The sequence below is a fragment of the Notamacropus eugenii genome, chromosome 5 (assembly GCF_028372415.1).
Source record: "Notamacropus eugenii isolate mMacEug1 chromosome 5, mMacEug1.pri_v2, whole genome shotgun sequence".
Classification (NCBI taxonomy): domain Eukaryota; kingdom Metazoa; phylum Chordata; class Mammalia; order Diprotodontia; family Macropodidae; genus Notamacropus; species Notamacropus eugenii.
The window spans coordinates 236,694,360-236,700,469 of NC_092876.1; positions in this window are offsets into that span (position 1 = coordinate 236,694,360).

Genomic DNA, 6,110 nt, shown 5'->3' on the forward strand with positions numbered 1-6,110 from the left:
AAGTCAGTCTGTCAACCCTCAATCTCACTAGTCCATTTTTCTGATTATACCTCTCTTTGATGGTATCTTTTCAACCACTGCTGCTATATAATTCTTCACTGGTGATATGCTGCAGTTTATTTAAGCCGCCATCCCCCTGTATTTGCCTTTTGGGTAAATCACAACTTTCATTTATTTTCCCATCAATTCAATTAAACAAACCCTCGTTAAGTTCTTTGCTTGTGTAAAGCATTGTGTTTGGTGCTGTGCTAACAAAGTAATAAACGAAACTACCCCACCCCTTTCTAGTGTAGAAACCTTCTCCTGATTAGGAGATAGGCTCATGTTACATGGTGTGTTTGTTTGTTACTGATTTGTACGTTACTAATAGGAGAATGGGAGCGCTGGGTAGGAATTTGGGGGATTAAGTAATCTTTCATTCCATCTGGAATATTGATGTGGCAAGGTCAATGTGACATTTCTCTCAGTCTGTGTTATTAGAATTTCCAGTGGAGAGGTGATGACCGGTGATGACAAGCATACACAGAACATTTCATTAGGATATGTATACCCAAGGAATTACATTTTTAAAACATTTGATGAATTTATTGACTATTTAATCATAATGGACATAATTTTTATTCATCAAACTAAAGAAACTAAAACTTAGCTAAGTAGGAGTTTAAAAAACTTACCTAAAAATACAAATTTTAAAAACAAAACACAATATGAGTTTTTTTTAAGAGGCATTAATTAATGTGTTCCTGGGCACACCCTGTACACAAATCTATTCAGGTGTGTTCATCCTTGATATTAAATGATTCCTTATTCCCCTGCTCAAAAATTTTCCCAGACACTCCATTGTCTGAGAACAGAGGGCCGTCTGAAGCCTTCCCACAGCTTTGGGAAGTCTTGGTTACTTTAGAGGTGACTAATCACTTCAAGATATAACAATAACAGAAATGAAGATGGAAATAACGACTCCTGTAATGACTCCAATCATGATACTAGTAGACATGATTTCAGTGGTTGGAATGATAGCTTCAGGTAGGGTGTATGTTGTCAGTTCTATCATCATATGACTTCTTAAATGTTTAGCACAATTTCTTGGTACACAGGCCTTATGAATTTTGCTTTGGATCTCTCCCCCTTCCCTGGTTTCCTTCACTCTCTAGACCTTGAACTTTGCATAGATAAGGAGCTCCAGGTAGAAATTGAGTAAATCCTGTCTATAATAGCTATAAAAATGGACTCTTCTGGTGCTTCTGGCATCCTAAAGTTCATAGCCTAGTGTGACCTGCAGAGTATGATACCTTCTTATCAGTCTGTCATGATGGTAGATAATACTAAACAGAATCTCTTGAATCTCCTTCTACTTGTCTTTTCTCTCATGAATCTCCATTCAAGCCCATGACCTCAGTGATTTTACTCTTTGACTCTTGTTGCTGTGGTATAGGAAAAAGTAGCAGGAACAACTTGTCAAACAAACAGCCAATAACAAACTATGGGAGTTGTCCAGTGCTGGATGGGGAAACTGTAGTAATGTTACATCAAGAGGTATGAGAACTGAATGAAGCAATCAGAGCATTCCAGTTTTCTGCCGTGGTTCTTAAGAAGACAAGTGAAGGATCAGAAAATGAAGCCAGATTGGGAGGTGGACAAGGACTAGTGGGACGGAGGCCACCTCTCACTTTGTTCCTAACATGATGGCCACAATTGAGAAGAAACTTTGTTGGCCACATGTCAGCACAACTACTGCTAGCTGCCTTTAGCACGGGAAAGACTACCACATTGATATTTAATTTCCTTACATGTTGATTCTTTCTTACTTACGTGTCTCGGATTCTTCCCCATTCTTTTTGGAATTCATCACTATTTTATATATAGCCTCCTAGCTAGTCTTTTGACCTCTAGGCTCTACCAACTCCTATTTGGACCCTAGGCTCCACCACTGTATAATCTTTCTAAAATGGTGTTCTCATCATGTTATACAACTGCTTAAGACCCTGCAGTGGCTTCCCATTACTTAAACAATCAAGTCCAAAGTCCTCATCCTGCCATTATTAAAGGCCCTACCTTATTTAGTCAACCATGCTTCCCATTACTATCTCACATGAGCTAATATTGGTAGTGTTCAGCACAATGCCTGGTACATAGTAAGCATTTATTAAACACTTCTTCCCTCCCTTCTCTTAAACACAAACTCTTTGATCCTACTAAATCCTTTCCTCCTATGGCATGTTCATTTCTAGTTTGGTGCCTTTTTTTTTTCCTGAGTAACTCAGATCTCCTTGACTTCTCTCCAACCTTCCACAATCCCATCCATTATCTAAAACTCTTCTCAGTTCTCACTTTCTCCATGGAGCCCTCCCAAGTTACTTTGGTCTCCACTGATTCTCCCCTTCCTGATCTATAATATTTATTGTCACTGAGGCATTAAGGGACTTCATCACTTTTTCTATCATGATGCTCTCTAATTGTTTCATATATGTAAGGCTTGTTCTCGCTGTTAGATAGTAGGTCCCTTGGGATCATAGACCTCATCTTAGATTTCTTTTGTTTCCCCCTGTCCCATAGCCTTTCCTTTAGGAACTTAATAAATACTTGATCAATTGCATGAATAGAGTTGCTCACATGAGTCAACAAATAAAGTTAACTTAAATATAACATTAAAGAATTTATTCCATAAACATTGATATTCACTATTTTAATAGTTCCCCCCCCCCCAGCTTAGCATATGTATTTATTCTAGCACCTGACAAGCATTCTTATTTTGTCAGAAAAAAATAATTTTGGCAAAGAGAATAAATAATTATGTGCCAGATTTGGAATAGCTGTATCATCCGAGGACTTTAGCTCCATCGATGTTTCTCCAAATAGCCATAATAGGAAAACCAGAAAGTAAAGGATCAGAATTATGTGATAGAGATGATTAGATCTCAAACATCAACTTTCCAAAGTGTTCTAGAGTTCTTTTGGTATTGACTTGTGACTAATAGCTCTTTTGTGACTCTTTTGTTTATTTCACAGCATTGTGAGGAGGTTTACAGTAGGAAATACTTTTCATTTTATTCTTAATTTTATGAAAGTGTATCATTATAGAACCATATAAATAAGAAAAACATAGTCATCATCCTCCCAGCAGATGACTAGAATAAGAACTTCTTGACTGTTGGAGAGTGTGTATATTCCTCTTCTATTCTCTATAGGCAGCAACATAATACTATATCTATGTTTCTCTTTTTTTGGTTAATTTTTTTAAGTTAACAAAATCTACCTTCTGCTAGCCCCCAATTGAGAAGCAAAGAGAAACTAAACCTCTGTAACAAGGATGTGTAGTCAAGAAAAACTAATTTCTGTATTGCTCATGTCCAAAAAAATATATCTCAATATATACTCTGAGTCCGTTACCTCCATATTAGAAGTTAGGTAGCATGCTTTATTATGAGTCCTCTAGAATTGTGGTTTTTGCATTGTGTTGATCAGAGTTCCTACATTTTTCAAAGTTGTTTTTATAACACAATATTGTCGTCACTGTATAACTAATTCTCCTGGTTCTGTCCATTTCACTTTGCATCAGTTCAAATTCATCTTACCAGGTTCCTCTGAAAGCATCTTCTTCCTTATTTCTTATAGCACAATGGTATTCAATCATATTTTTATACCATAACTTATTCAGCCATTCCTCAATTGATGAGTACCCTTTCAGTTTCTAATTTTTTGCCACTGTAAAAAAAAACTGCTATAAATATTTTTGTACATGCTTTGTTGGTTTTGTTAAGGACTAGTTTTCCCTTTAATTTATGTTCCTTCTTATCCCCTTTCATTTTCTTCCTCTTTGTTTTCTATTTACTTGTTTAAAAAATTGTATTTCTAAACCCAACTGTGTGTATATTTTTCCCTTCTTTGACCAGTTCAGATGAAAGCGAAGTTGAAGTTATAACTGTCTCCCCCAACCCTTCCTTTTTGTTTTGTATAGACAAAGATTTGTACTCCCTGATAATGTGAGATAGTTTCCCCCTTCCTTCCTTTCACTCCCCCCCACGCCGCAATGTATTCCTCTCTCTTTCCCTTTCTGTTTTTCTTTTAAGATCGTCAAGACACAATAGAACCACTCCCAGACCTTCTATCTGATTACACTTCCTCCATGACCCCTCTGATAATGATAGGATTCTGAGGGGACAGATGTAAAGATTAGGATATAAAGAGCTTTTCTTTGTGTAGTTGCTTATAATTGTTTGCTTATGTTTACATTTTTTGTGTTTCTTATGACTCCTATGTTTCCACTTTAAAGTTTCTATATAGCTTTGGTCTTCATTAGGAAGGAATTTAAGTCCTATATTTCATTAAATGTCCATTCTGCCCCCTTCCCCTTGCCATTTTTTCCTTTGTTCTGGAAGCTTCTGAATTTGAACCATAATATTCATTGGAGTTTTCATTTGGGAGTTTCTTTCAGGAGGTGACTAGAGAATTGTTTCCACTTTATACCCTTTGGATCTAAGATATTTGTGCATTTTTCTTTTATGATTTCTTGAAATATGATGTCATGGCATTCAGGTATTCTGGTGATTCTCTTCTTGATCTCTTTTCCAGGTCAGTTTTGGTTTTGGTTTTGTGATGAGATACTTTACATTTTCTTCCGTTTTTCCAGCCTTTTGAATTTTGTATTAATATTTCTTATCGTCTCATAGAATCTTTGTTTTTTATTCAATCCATTCTAATTTTCAGGGAGTTTGTTGCTTGGGCAAAGTTTTGTATGTCTTGTGCCAAGATGGTAATTATCTTTCTAATTCTTTCTTCCAAAATCCAAATGTCTTTTTTTTTTTCCTCTAGCACTGTCATTTCAAATATAAAAACATTTTGAACTCTTAAAAAATTTGCTTTACCTCTCATTTCTAAAATATATAGAGAACTAACTCAAATGTACAAGAATACATGTCATTTCCCAATTGACAGATGGTCAAAGGATTTGAACAGGGAGTTTTCAGAGGAAGAAATTAAAGCTATCTATACTCATGTGAAAAAATGCTCTAAATCACTATTGATTAGAGAGATACAAATCAAAACAACTCTGAGGCACCACATCACACCTCTCAGATTAGCTAACATGACAAAACAGGAAGATGATAAATGTTGGAGAAGATGTGGGAGAGTTGGAACCCCAGTTCATTGATGGTGGAGCTGTGAGCTGATCCAACCATTCTGGAGAGCAATTTGGAACTATGCCCAAAGGGCTACAAAAATGTGCATACCCTTTGACCCAGCAATATCGCTTCTGGGACTCTATCCCAAAGAGATCAAAGAAATGGGAAAGGGTCCCACATGTACAAAAATATTTACAGCAGCTCTCTTTGTGGTGGCCCCAAACTGGAAATCAAGGGGATGCCCATCAATTGGGGAATGGCTGAACTATTGTGCTATAAGAAATGATGAACAGGAAGACTTCAGAGAGGCATGGAAAGACTTATATGAACTGATGCTGAGTGAAAGGAAGAGAACTTGGAGAACTTTGTACACAGCAACAGCTACAGTGTGCAAGAAACTTTTCTGGCAGACTTAGTCATTCATAACAATGCAAGGACCTAAAAAATTCCCAATGAACTCTTGAGGCAAAACGCCTTCCACATCCAGAGAAAGAACTATGGAATTGGATTGAAGAATGAAGCAGATAATTTTCTTTTGTATTATGTTTTGTTTTATGGCTTCTCCCATTCATTTTAATTCTTCTATGCAACATGACTAAGGTGAAAATATATTTAATAGGAATATATGGGTAAAACCTAAATTAGATGGCATACTGTCTTGGGGAGGAGGGAGGGAGAGGAGAAAGAGTGGGAGGGAGAGGAAAAAATCTAAGATATATGGAAGGGATTGTAGAAAACTTAAAACAAATAAAATAATTCTAAAAAAAAGAAAGAAAAAACTTGCTTTATCTTTTTCAGGAATTCTATTTGAGTTTCTACCTAAGCTCTGTGTGTGTGTGTGTTTTGAGGCTTTGCTTATAAATAATTTTTTTCTTTTGGGCTTATGTTTTAAGTATTCCTGTCACCACAATAGCTTCTAATTGTGGGATATTTTTTTGTTTGCTCATTCTTCTAGCCTACTTCCTGACTTCAGATTTCATGTTTGAA